Source organism: Larimichthys crocea, chromosome VII (genome assembly GCF_000972845.2).
Source record: "Larimichthys crocea isolate SSNF chromosome VII, L_crocea_2.0, whole genome shotgun sequence".
NCBI lineage: Eukaryota > Metazoa > Chordata > Actinopteri > Sciaenidae > Larimichthys > Larimichthys crocea.
In genome coordinates this window covers 13957932-13970984 of record NC_040017.1, presented here as the reverse complement: position 1 = coordinate 13970984, position 13053 = coordinate 13957932, and positions in this window count along the sequence as shown.

The following is a 13053-nucleotide window of genomic DNA, read 5'->3' as shown; positions in this document are numbered from 1 at the left end:
AAACTGTGAATAGCTTATTAAACCATTTCTACACAATGTTGCTATAATGTTCATAAATATTAACTGGCCGTATGGTAACAGACGATATACTATGCAAATGTTCTCTGGTCATTAAATCCACTGATGGGATTTAACCACCACCAGTTGCTGTTGGTACACGATTACAAAGAACTGTGTGCATGCTGGGCTGTAACATTACCGTAACAAATGAATGCATGTTTACATGAAACATACTTTGACATTGAAACTGTAAGCAGCCTGTTAAACATGACTTGGTTTATTTGGTTGGTTCAATTCACATAAAGTTAACAGGCTAGATGTCATGTGACCCACTGGGCACCATATCATGTGACCCACATTAGATTTTGTGAGTCAGTGGATAGTTTGACCAACTGGACCTAGAGATCACATGACCTGTATCCAGTGACATCTAACTCTATATGTCTTAACAGTCCTGAGGTCTGTATCCTTTGATTTATATTTCACCATTGACCTTGGCCAGCCTCCCAAGGGAATGTGATGCCCATTGGAGGATACACCATGTACATGCACACACACACTAACCACAAGAGTGTACCAGACACGTAGAGACATTTACTCACCACACATTGCACCAGGAGGGCAGCCAAAAATTCCTTTCTTTCTTCTCTTTATCCGAGCATGTTGTCAGTTTTTTCTTCTCCTCTGCCCTGCTGATTTCTTTCACCTCCCTCTCCTCCTCTTCCTCCTTCTCCCCCTCCCTGTCCCCCCTCTCACCACTGCTGTTCAGGTCCAGCTCTGTCGCTGGTGGGGAGAATCCAGGCGACACGCGCGCACAAACACAAACACACCCATACAGACACACACAAACACACACAGAAAAACACAGCTCCGGGCGATGCTTTGAAAATACACTCAGACACAGCTGGATTCAAAGCTCAGCGTTCACACACCTCTACACCCACACCCACACGGGTATATGCACAAACACAGCCGAGCTCCTCGACAGTCCTTACATGCAGTAGTCACACACACACATAAACATGCAGCTGGTCTATCCGCAGCTGAATGGAGACTGTGGCGTTGTGTCTTCCTGCGTTGTTGACGTGATGTTTTGAGGAATCTTTTGTCAGACTGAAGGAAGTCTTCAACTTGGAGAATCACCCATAGTAGCTTGTTCAGTCATGCAGACAAAAAGTATACATCCTGTGTCCAATTAAAGGATCCTCCGTGTTGATGCACATGAAATCATTTCCACACTTATATTTCCTCAAACCCATAACAGAAAATCCTTCACTGGCCAAATCTCTGTGATGAGACCATTTTCCAATCAGTTGAGAACAAAAATGAAAATGGGAAACTGTTTCAGAAGTGTTTGGCTTTTCTCATCTGGCAGTCAAACAGGTGCAGCTTGTCCGTCCAAAACAGAAATCTGTATTCATCAGTTTGCTCTGATGTGTCTCAATGATCTGTCAAATAATTAATTCCCTTCTTCCTTGTTGTCTCCACACAAGATAAATGTTCAGTTCTTCTCTCTACAGTCGCTCCACTCTTCCCAAGAAACTGCACAGCTGGCCAAAAAAGAAACGAGAGAAAAAAAAAACAACCTCCAGGAAGCAGAGTCCCGGCTAATTTGTACGTCTTGTCTTAATTTGTAGCAACATCTTAACCACACTCGGCTGTCATCTGACGCACTTAACAGCTTGTCTATTCCTGTGTAAAAAAATCCCTCAGAATAAAAAATCAGCTGTGTTTCTCCCTTCTGTTTCCCCCCCCTCTGTGGTGCACGGAGCAAGCTCTTTCCAGAGTGGCCTGTCAGCATCAATATTTAACGGGAACTTCTTGCTGTGTTGCTGTCACAGCTAAAGTTTCCATGTCCCTGTCGTTGTGCTATGGGTGATGTTCGCCGGTCTGCATGTGTTTGTCTCTCTTACTGCTCTGATCTGGCCTGATTTCTTCCTTCCTCTATGCTCTTTTTAACCCCTCTTTACTCTCCACCATCACCATTTTCTATGGTCAACCTTCTTGAAGCTTGTCCACCCTTACGCAAATCTAAGTCATGTTCCCGCCCTGAGGCAAGACACAGTCAATCAGGACTTTCTCCCCCTGTAGCTACTCGAGCAGTTTTTCATTAAGCCTACGCTTCGCTGTTTTCTGTCCACTGTCCGTCACGCAGCAAACCTGCATTCAACCTTCCCTCAACCCTCTTCAGTCATACCAAACCTTCCACTTTTAAACTCAACCTCTCCTCGCCTTCTTCTCCCTCTAGCAAGCTGATTCACTTGGCCTATTTCTCACTCGCCGCTTGCCAATGTGGCTGCTTCTGTCCTCATCCTGTCCTTGCTCTGTCTAATGGCTGCTCAATTCTGCTCAACTCCCCTCAGCTTTTTTTTTTTCCTATATCGCTCTCATTGTTCCTCTATCCCCCTCTACCTCTCCTCTTGCATGCAGAATACACAGTGCTGTGCTCTGACTCATGCTCTCTCCTCCCTTTTCCTTCCAGAAGCTTGCAAATGTTCCTCTGTTTTTTTTCCCTCCCTCTCTCGCTCTTTCTCTCTAACAATACGTCAAGATACGTTCGGCATTTCTCCTAGTCCAAGGCACCAAAATGACGCCTCCGCATCCTCCTGCTGAAACAGATGGAGGGACAGCCTGTGGGTAGACAAGTAGTCAAGCAGAGACACAAAAGGAAAAGAGAGACACTTTGCCCAGCAGAGGCAGAGGTCTGCCTTTAAATGCTTGTCAGCTGCTAATAGTCTCGACTACAGGTGGATTCTTCTCTTCTGACAGAAGAAGTGTCACTTGCTGTGGTCAGTGATACAAGTTTGCTCCATTTTTTTCTCTCTTTACCCCCGTTCTCTGCTGCTTCCTCGAGTACACGTTTGCCACAGTCTGGGAAAAGACAAAGAGAAGCTAAAGCAGTGGTAAATATTCCCTGAAAACACTCAAGTACACGCAGAGAAGGATAGAGAAGGATTGCAGAAGGATCTGTGGTGATGAATAAAAAAAGAGAGAGGAGATGCCCTCAGGATCTGTAAAAGTGACAGCAGAGGAGATATGGAGGGAGAGAGGAGGAGGCAGGGAGGAGGATGAAGAAGAAGAAGAAGAAGAAGAAGAAGAAGAAGAAGAAGAAGAAGAAGAAGAAGAAGGGGAAGGGGGGTACTGGGGGTGGAGGGAAGCTTGTGTGTGGGTGGAATGGAGAGATGATTGTAAGATGGATATGGACTGAAGTGAGAGGAGGAGCCTGTCAGATAAGGGAGAGGAACGAAAGAATGGATGGACGGAGGGTTCGATGGGGCACAGAGGGAGAGAAAGATGGACATGTGTATGGATGTATGCTTTGACAGGTTGACTGTTCTGTGACATCCAGGAAATCCATCATGCAGCTGTCATTGAAGTAAAAGGCCTCTCCCAGTGTCTAATCAGTCCAAAACTAATCAGTTATTCATCTGTCATATGAATATTTCATCATTTGCTTACGGCAATTTAATATTTTACCTGCGTTGGAATCCTGCTGTCCTCTCCTCTCTCTTAATTTCTGCCTCTCTCATCGATTCTCTCCATGTCTGCTCCCACAGCCTCTGTCTGTGCTATCACTAAAATGCAGCATCCCTCCTCCTCCTCCTCCTCCTCCTCCTCCTCCTCTCTCTGTCTGTCTCTCCCAGAGTGTTTCCCTCATTTCCCTTCCCTCCTCCTCCTCCTCCGTTCCCCAGTTCTCTCTATATTTGTCCGCCTCTGCCTCTGCCTCAGTCTCCCACTCACTCCCTCCATCTCCTCTCCTCCTCCTCCTTCTTCTTCCTCCTCCACCACCACCCCTCCTCACCCTCTGTCTCTGATTCCCCCCCACATATTCCAACACCACCTCTTCACCTCCCCCCGCTCTCTTGCGATGTCCCTTTCGCTCGCATTTTTTTTTTCACCCTTCCCTCACTAAGAGAAGCTTCGAGAACACAGTGGACGGGCTCTGGGAGAGCTCTCAGGACATGTGAACACCATTCATAACCCTGCCACATGAATAATACACACACAATGCATTCATATTTTCACATATGCATGCACATGTGGGAAACACACACACACACACACACACACACACACACACACACACACACACTCACTCCATCTATACCTATAAAAAGACATCCTGCTGAAAAATGAGCATACAACAACAACACAGTTTTTGTTATTCATGGATACACACAAACACACACACATAGAGCACACAGAGCTGGGTAAAGACCACACACATAAGAATGTAAATTCAGTTTGACAGTGACCGAGTCATTGAATAAATAAATTAAACATCAGCTTCATTATGTTTGTGTGAGCACGGGAAAGAAAGAGAGAAAAGAAGAGAGTGTGTATGTTGTTTGTCTGGATGTATAGAATATTTGTGCATAAATGTGTAAACTATGACATTTATGTCTATAACGTCATCCATTTGTGTATGTGTAACTGGTTAGAGCTGTCCTTTTGGCCTCTAGCATCACCCTGTGCCGCCATCTGTGATGCCAGCCAGATGGGAAGTGTGTCTGCACGAATGTGTTTGTGTGAGTGTGTTGGAGGACATTTATTTAGGTGAACCGATTAAAGATCTTCGTTGGTTGTGCTCAAATTTATTATTTCCTCAGTTCTTTGACATTTGAACGTCTCATCCAGATCACCAGATAAACCTCGGAGACTTGAATTAGTCATAATTTCCAAACTGCTGTCTCCAGTTGTCTTGTCTCACTATTTCACATTGAAATGTAATTTTGAGTTTAAAAAAAGCAGGTGTCAGATCGTTTTTTTTTTAAATTAGATTTTGCATTTTTATTTCACATTTTTGCTCAAACATGTCGTTAGACTGTTATTTGCTAATAAAACCACACAGAGTACAGAAGCATGCAGACAAATATTCTTATTTTGGAAGTGAAGAGAGCATTTTGTTTTTTAGTCTTTGTTTCTTTCTTTTCAGTCTATTGCCTGGCAGCTATATAACAAAAAAACTGATATATCAATAAAGACCAGACAGAGACTCTAGAGATGGTTTACTGGGGCCAATAAAACAATAGCTCTCATGACACCATCAGCCCAAGATTCAACCCCAGTTCTGGCCTGTAAGTCTTTTTTTCCCTGTGGGTAAGTTTCAGCAAATAAACTGTAGTCTAGTCGAGATTCATTCAAATAACTGCCAGTGTCTGGTGTTTTTCATGCATGGTGAATACGAGGCATCTCTTAGATGCCAACAGGATATTGATACTCCCAAGTGTTTGCGCTCTTGACATGCAAGTGAATTTGGCAGCAGAAAAACTGGAAGTGAAGTCATGTCTCTTCTGTCTGTCTCTGCCACAAACAATATGTTTGGAGAGCCTTTATTTTTACCCAGAGCTTTTCATACTCCCCCTTTAGTCTCGACTTGGTGATGTAAACAGCTGAATAAGCTCATTATGTTCTTATATATTGGGTGAACAATTTAACATGTATGCTGCTGACCATTTCTTTCGCCACATCATTCAAACGTGCTCAGTGTTTAGACCAGTCCTAATTTTGCTTTATTCCTTAAATTATTGCTTACAGTATGTATTTTTAGACAAAAGCACACTGTGAGGAGAAGAGAGAGAGGGAGGCAACCTCACAGTACCACTGATATACCTTCAGATACTCCACTGTTGTCTAACATTTAAGCTGACTGTCAAAAAGATTAGTCTTAAATAAATAAACTGTCATTGCAATGCCCACTCAATCTCCCTTACAGTGAAACCTCCGTCTGTATGGTCTCTGTTGCAACATTTATCCATTTAGGGGCTGAATGCCAAGTGCATTTCTGTGCCAAATACATCACATCAAGTCAACATGACTGCACATTTCATTTCAAAGGCTCCTCCAAATGTGACAGACGAATACATCTTACATTACTAGCTATCTGTATCTTGCTTTCTGCCTGGATATCTGTGGCTGAAAGTCTGTCTGAGAGTTCTAATCCCATCTGGCCATTATCCACTCTATGTCTGACTGACTACCCAGGAGACTGCGTTTGAACTCCACCTGTCCTGTCTTCCTAAGAGTCTTCATTTGAATCCAAGATCTGCCTCAATGCATTACAATGAACATTAATTCAGTCAGCTACTGACAAAAGATCTGAATTTCTCGTCACCATATTCTCTTAAATAACTGAATAACCGTTTTCTTCAACACTTGTTAAACCTGCTATTTTTTGGCTCATTTGGGGGCAGCAGAATTGTGAGCACTGACATATTCTCACATTTTATGTTGATCTGATGAACACATCTAGTGGTTATCATAGTTATCAAGTTCATTGTCCAGTGCACAAAGTAGTGTGTCTTTATCTAGCAAAGCTGGAAGTAAGAGTGTGTGGAGGTCACAGTGGTGAATGGGTGTGGTGGAGACAGGACTTTGCGTTTTCTTCAGCTGCCTTTCCATTGACCTTAAAGGACCAGTGTGTAGGATTTAGTGGTATCTAGCATTGATTGCAACACCCTTGTCTCACCCTCTCCTTCTCCTTAGCGTGAAGGAGAACATACAGTGGCCACGAAATGCATGAAAAATTGCCTGACCAAACCTGGTACTGCATTGGAAACACAGATTTTTCTACTGCGTTTAGGTTGTGGTAGTGCTGGTTGCAGGATGTGCTCGAAAAAAAAGAAGTTAAGAATCAACTTTTGGAGAAACCAGACGTCACACTGTGGTGGCCAATTCGACTGTCAGACCAGAGTTGTGTTCTGGCTTAGTTTATTTCATGAACCCAGCTTCTATGTCAATGTCTGCCTTACAGTCTCTGCTCCAATAGTGACACCATGGAGCTTACTTTGGCTTGTGTCTGAGAGCAGTGGTGCTGTAGTGATGTTCAGAGGTACTCCAGGACTCTGCTACATCACAGTACAACACCGAACAATCCTCAGCGGGTGTGGGTGTGGACAGAGGTGAAACAAGCTTTCAACCTCATGTTACTCTGTAACTACAGTCTTTGCCTAACCAAGTATTCTAGTTACCTAACCTTAACCCCAGATTCACACCAACTAGTCCTGAATTTTATGTAAGTGTGTAAGGATATTCTGTAGGCAGTGACAGTAATGTCATCATGATGTTATTTATTGTACCAAGATTTCCGTGTTAGCCTAAAAATATATCTATTGTCATAAATGATTCCACATGTCAGGCAGTGATAAGAAGCCTCATGCACAAATGTATGCACCGCTGTTCATATTGGATAAGGTACAGAAGAGCAGAATTAACACAGGCGTCAAACCTAATGAATACTTTAGAGATGTGGCAACCTCTAGTCACATTTTATGTGATGTAAATTTAATGTTTTACTTGGAGACAGAGGCAGAGACGGACTGACAGACAGTGCAGACGGACAAATAATGAGGAAAATAGCGACACAGGCATATCTGACAGCAGACAGACACATACATCTTTTTGCCCATTCCAAAGTTTGCTGCGTCATTACCCTGATCAGACCTTAGCTGCTCTCTTTTCCATCATCTGTCTTCCACATTCTCTCTCTCTTTCTCTCTTTCTCTCTCTACCCCCTCCCTCATTTCACAAATCCAAACCTGCTTTTTGTAAAAGATTTTGTAAAAGTACTTTACTACAGCAGAACACAGTCACACAAGGAGCGGAGGGATGGTGAGATTGGAGATGATTACTGTAAGATGGAAATAAAGAGACAGCATGAGAGAGGGAGAGCTAAATTAGGAACAAAAGACAAGACACTAGGGGGAAGTATCTGTGCGTGCGTTTGTGTTCATGCATGCATATCATGTGTGTGTGTGTGTGTGTGAGCATCTTTTAAAAACCCTTGTAAAACCCCGGGCTACTTAATTCAGTTTTTCTAGTTCAGTCCTCTTGTTTCTCTTTTATTGTTCTGCATTAGGAACAAAAAAATCAAATTATAGAAGATATATATATATTTCTGCTAAGATACAAAGCCAGTACAAAGGATTCATAACACAAAGAAAACTATTCTTAATTTTCTGTTGCTTCTCTACAAAGTAGTGAGAGTGTTTTATTCCCCTCAGTGATCCTGCAGGAGAAGTGTTTTACTGTAGATCAATAGGACATCCTATCTATTTCTTTTGACTCCGATCCAGTACAGAGACATTCATCTTCTTAATCAGACATAGATCCATTAGATATAATTAATGTCACATTTAACAGTCTGCTGGCAGAGATTATCGTCACCACTGCCATGGACTGCTCCCTCTCTGTCTCTGCTCTCCTTTTTAATATATCAATGTCTGCCTATTTGTCTTATTAATTATTATTACCTAAAGTCAAAGCTTTAATGAGCCTACACACAGACACACACACATGCAGAGAGCTACTTGGCCAGAGATCTTTATATAACAGAAGGATCGGCAATATAACAAAAGCGTGCATGTCCAAAAAATAAAAAAAATAAAAAATAAAAAATGCACTGAAAATCTAGTAATAAATCCAGCAGACCACTCAACTGTCTAAGTATGCAACTCTAATAAACTGCATAGGGTTATGGCTCTGCCTGGTGTTGATGTTTGGGACTGCAGGATGTTTTTCGTAGTCTCAGATCTGCATACATACAAATTCATACATACTGTATATAATGAATACATTTAAATTAGCATTTCAATGCTTTATTTGCTCATTTCAAACCTCTCTTCTGAGGTTTATGCATGTGAACATGGCGAACACGTTGATCTGTGGTTGACCAGGAGCAGTGCTGTTTCAAAGAAAGAGACTCCAAAGCTGAATAAATGTGTGACAAACCTGTCCACATTTAGAAAAACATTTGAAAAGAAGAACCAACTGTTTAAGGAAAGAGGTTTGTGTTGGTCACTGCATGTTCGAGCTGTTTCTGGAGGGATGACGTCTGCTCTGCTACCAACAATGTTCCCAGCTCAGGTGCGAATGCATACAGTATAACTGTCTTTACATCTAAAGCTCCTTCCCCAGGCTGTCGCCTTGCTTGGTTAAATAATAAAAGATCCTGTGTGTGAAACAAAGTCTCCCCTGAGGCTTTAGTTAACACAGTATAGAACAGCTGTGGCACACTTGTTAGAATTTGGTTGATTATATTTAGAGTAACTGACTACAACATGCAAATGTTACAGTCAAGGAAAATACTATAATAAGAAAGTTTAAACGAGATGAAGGGGACAGATAAGTGGAGAAATGTAGAAGAGTTAACAAAGATTTAAGACAGGGTCATTGTATTTATTATTGTTCTGATATACTGCTGGTTGTGATTACATTGCTCTGACACTGTGGATAAGGTCTACAGTTCAATTTGTTGGTGTTTAAGACTCGATTGTGGCTCTGACATGCATGACTGAGTTATTGTGTGACTATTGAAAATATATCAAAATCATTGTGATCTTGAAAACACTGTCTCACCACTCGTGTGAAGGGTCTTCAGCATGAGTCTTTTAACATCTTCCACTGGTGATAAACTTGACACATGACTGCCTCCCTCTGGTCTGGAAGCAGAAGCAAAAATGATAACAGACTGTGTTTGTTCAGAGTGTACTACAGGATGTTTTTTTTTTCAAGAGGCATGCGTTCGGGTGATTTTCACCCGACGTTAGTGATAGAGAGTGTCATCTCTCTAACAGTTGTCAGTGATGCAGAAAGACTGTGCCTTCACTAGACAAGGCTTACATGTCCCAGGAATGGGTGAACCAAAGAACAAGTTCCCAGCCCCATTATTTTTTTTGTCTGATTTTTCAATAATTTTGCTGCCTTTTTAAAGGGTCCCCCATGGTACCTTTTTTAAAAAAAATTATGTGATATTGTATATTGGGAATTTAAAGAAGAGTACTACAATTTGGCAATTTGTACTTTTACATAAAATGATGAAAACTGTATTTTATCCGGGATATTATATCGGGTAAAATATACCCAACGTTAGTGACGGTGTTATTAATTTTAACTTTAGCGTACTAGGGTTAAAACACATATTTATAGACTTGTTTTTTTAACTTTTTAATTCAAATATAATTATTAAATACTAATTATTCTTTTTATTGTTTTATTAAGATGCGGTGTGTGTGAATGTGTATGGGTCGTTCGCAGTGTGTGTTTTCTACCTATTTTATTTATCGTGTTTTTTTTCTCATTTTTTTTCATTATTATTTTAATTGTTTTATATTTTCTTGTCTTTTAAATGTTATTGTTTCCTCTGCTGCTATTTTGTCTGAGTATCCTGTTTTGATAACAGTATAGGCTGAATGCTAAATGCTCCATCCAGGGCCCTTCTTTTGCATTCTGCTAATCAGCAGTTCACTGTAATGACAATAAAACGGAATCTAATTTGCATATCAGAAATAATTGCATTGCAATGCTCAGTCAGAGAGGCTGTAAACAGCATTTTTTTTTTCTAAAAATAAAATAAAATGTCAAAGACAAAGCTATTCAGTTTCTTGTGTGTTTGTATGTAAATTGGCAGTGCTGCGATGCAAGGGGGGCACCCCAATCAGTAAATGCATTTCATTGTTGATATAAATCATATAAATATATATAGGCAGTAATGGATTAAAAAAAAAAAGATTTCCTCGTAATAATGTTAAGTGGTGTTTGGTGGATTGTCATTAATTTGATGGTTTGGACTCATTTAGACGTCTTTCAGTTTGTAGTAGGACTTGTGTCACATATATAGCAAATACAGTGTTTTAAAAATAGATATGTTAATATACCGTGCAATGACGATTCAACATGCATACATACAAAACATTTGATTTTTTTTTTTTTTTTTGCAAATTTTTTTCAAAGTCTTTTGACAGTGGGAGCCGGAGCACCCACGCAGACACGGAGATGACATGTGCCGCAAAGTCTTTTTATTGAATCGTGGGAGCCGGAGCACCCGGAGAGAACCCACGCAGTTGATTGATGTTAATTGTGTACATCTCTGTTTGTGTTGGTCGAATTTGGAAAGATCCTTCTCCACCACTTCTTCTTCTTACTGGCAATATACGCCAGAAGTTCCTCGATTTCAGTCTTCAGGACAACTTCTCGATTCTGCCACTCTGCCTCCTTTTCCTGTAGAGTCCTTCTGAGCGTGTCCGAGGCTAGGACGATTGACGCTTTGTCCTTTTGCCACTCAGATCTGTGACTTACTACCTGCAGCTCGGCCGTCTTCAGAGCAGCCATGACGGTATCATTTGCCTGTCTCTGCTCCTCAAGCTTAAATGTTATTGTTTCTTCTGCTGCTATTTTGTCTGAGTATCCTGTTTTGATAGCAGTATAGGCTAAATGCCTATACTTGTCTTTGTCTTTTCCTGAAGGCAGAGGCGCTCGATTTTGAGTAGATCCTCTGCCTTTTTCAGTGCAGTCATACTCTTCTGGAGCTTGGCTTTCTGCTCCTCCATTTCGGCTTGATGTGAAGCCATAGTCCTGTCTTTTTCCTTCAAAGTTGCCTGAATGCATTGCATTAGGGAGGTTTTGTCCTTTTGCCATTCAGTCTTGTAATTGGACGGCTGCTGCTCAGCGTTCTTCAGAGCAGCCACATTCTTGTAATTGGACAGCTGCTGCTCAGCGTTCTTCAGAGCAAGGACAGACTTCGACCTCTGAGCCTCTGCTACAATGGAGGTCTTTTCCTGGAGGCAGAGGAGCTGAGTTTCAAGGAGATCCTCTGCCTTTTTCAGGGCAGATGTAATCTTCCTAGTTTCAGCTTCATGGGAAGCGTGAGTTTGCTTGAAAGTTCTCTCCGCTTCCTCCATTTGCTTCTTGAAGGCAGTCATTTTCTGTTCCAGGTTTGTAACCCTATTTCTCTCAAATGCCAAAGCTTTTTCAAGAGCCTCATTCTGTGTCTTTAATGTGTTGTTTTCATTAGAAGTCTGCTGCTCAAGCTCATGCTGAGCTTTCTGCAGCAACACTGACTGATCTTCTAGTTGTTGTTTTAGATCCTTAGTCTCCTTCAAAGACAGTTTTTCCATTGCCACAGCTTCATTAAGTTTGTATTTTAAGCAGTTTTTCCATTGCCACAGCTTCATTAAGTTTGTATTTAAAGTTGCGGATTCCACTTTTTAACTGGCTGATCTGAAAATCCCAATAGTGATAACTTGGCCGATCTAAATATTCTTTTAGTGACTCTTTCCTCATATTTATGGTCACCCTGTTGTTCGGTCGATGGGTGAGCTTCAAGGTTTCATCATCAAAGTTCATACGTGTCCATTTTTCCAGGTCGCGGTCAGGTAAGTATTCAGCTTGGAAATTGTAATCCATGTTGTCCACCATTTTCTCCTGCTGGTTGTTTGTTCTCTGTATTCTGTGTTCTTGAATTATTGGTAACGTATTCAACTGTGACAGAAATTTGTCTGCACTTCCTCAAACGTCCACTAGACATGGCTAGAAAATGAGTCAGTCTCCATAAGTTGCAGATACGAGCGGCTGCAGCGCTGCCTCAGTGTTATCTTATCGCAACTTTTTTTTTTTCCATCAACCGATCCGCGGAACACTTGGTGCTGTGGGGGCGATATGAACGGACCATGATGATCCTTTGCACCATTAGCCACATCCATGACTGTGCTCTGTCAGCAGTATCTGTTCAGATGTGTCTTTATACAGTCTACGGTCAGAGCGGAACATCACTGCTCCTCCCCGTGGACAAATGAGGCATTGCAGTTGGTTTTCACCCAGACTGCTTAGGGGCATTTCCAATCGGGGCCTCACTGACTACGCAAGGGATTACATTACTGTCACGGACCTGCGAAAGACCAGTCACGGCCCTGTCACGGAAACACAGGAACTTTTAAATTGCTACATCTGTACTGCTGTTTGTTTGTTTCAGTGCCTCCTTGTATAGCTGCAATGATTAGTCATTCAACAGAAAAAAATCAAAAATGCTGTTTACAGCCTCTCTGACTGAGCATTGTGTTGCACCTTATAAAATGCATTGGTGTGTAATGAACTGAATCTTATTGCCATGGCAGTATATTGTCCTCTGCCAAAACCATCCACGAAACTCCTCCACCAAAAAGGGGTTGTATTTATATAGCGTATAACAGAAGTTATTTCATGACACTTTCCATACAGAGGAGGTCTAGACTGACTAGACTCTGTATAATATTTACAGAGACCCAACAATTCACACCA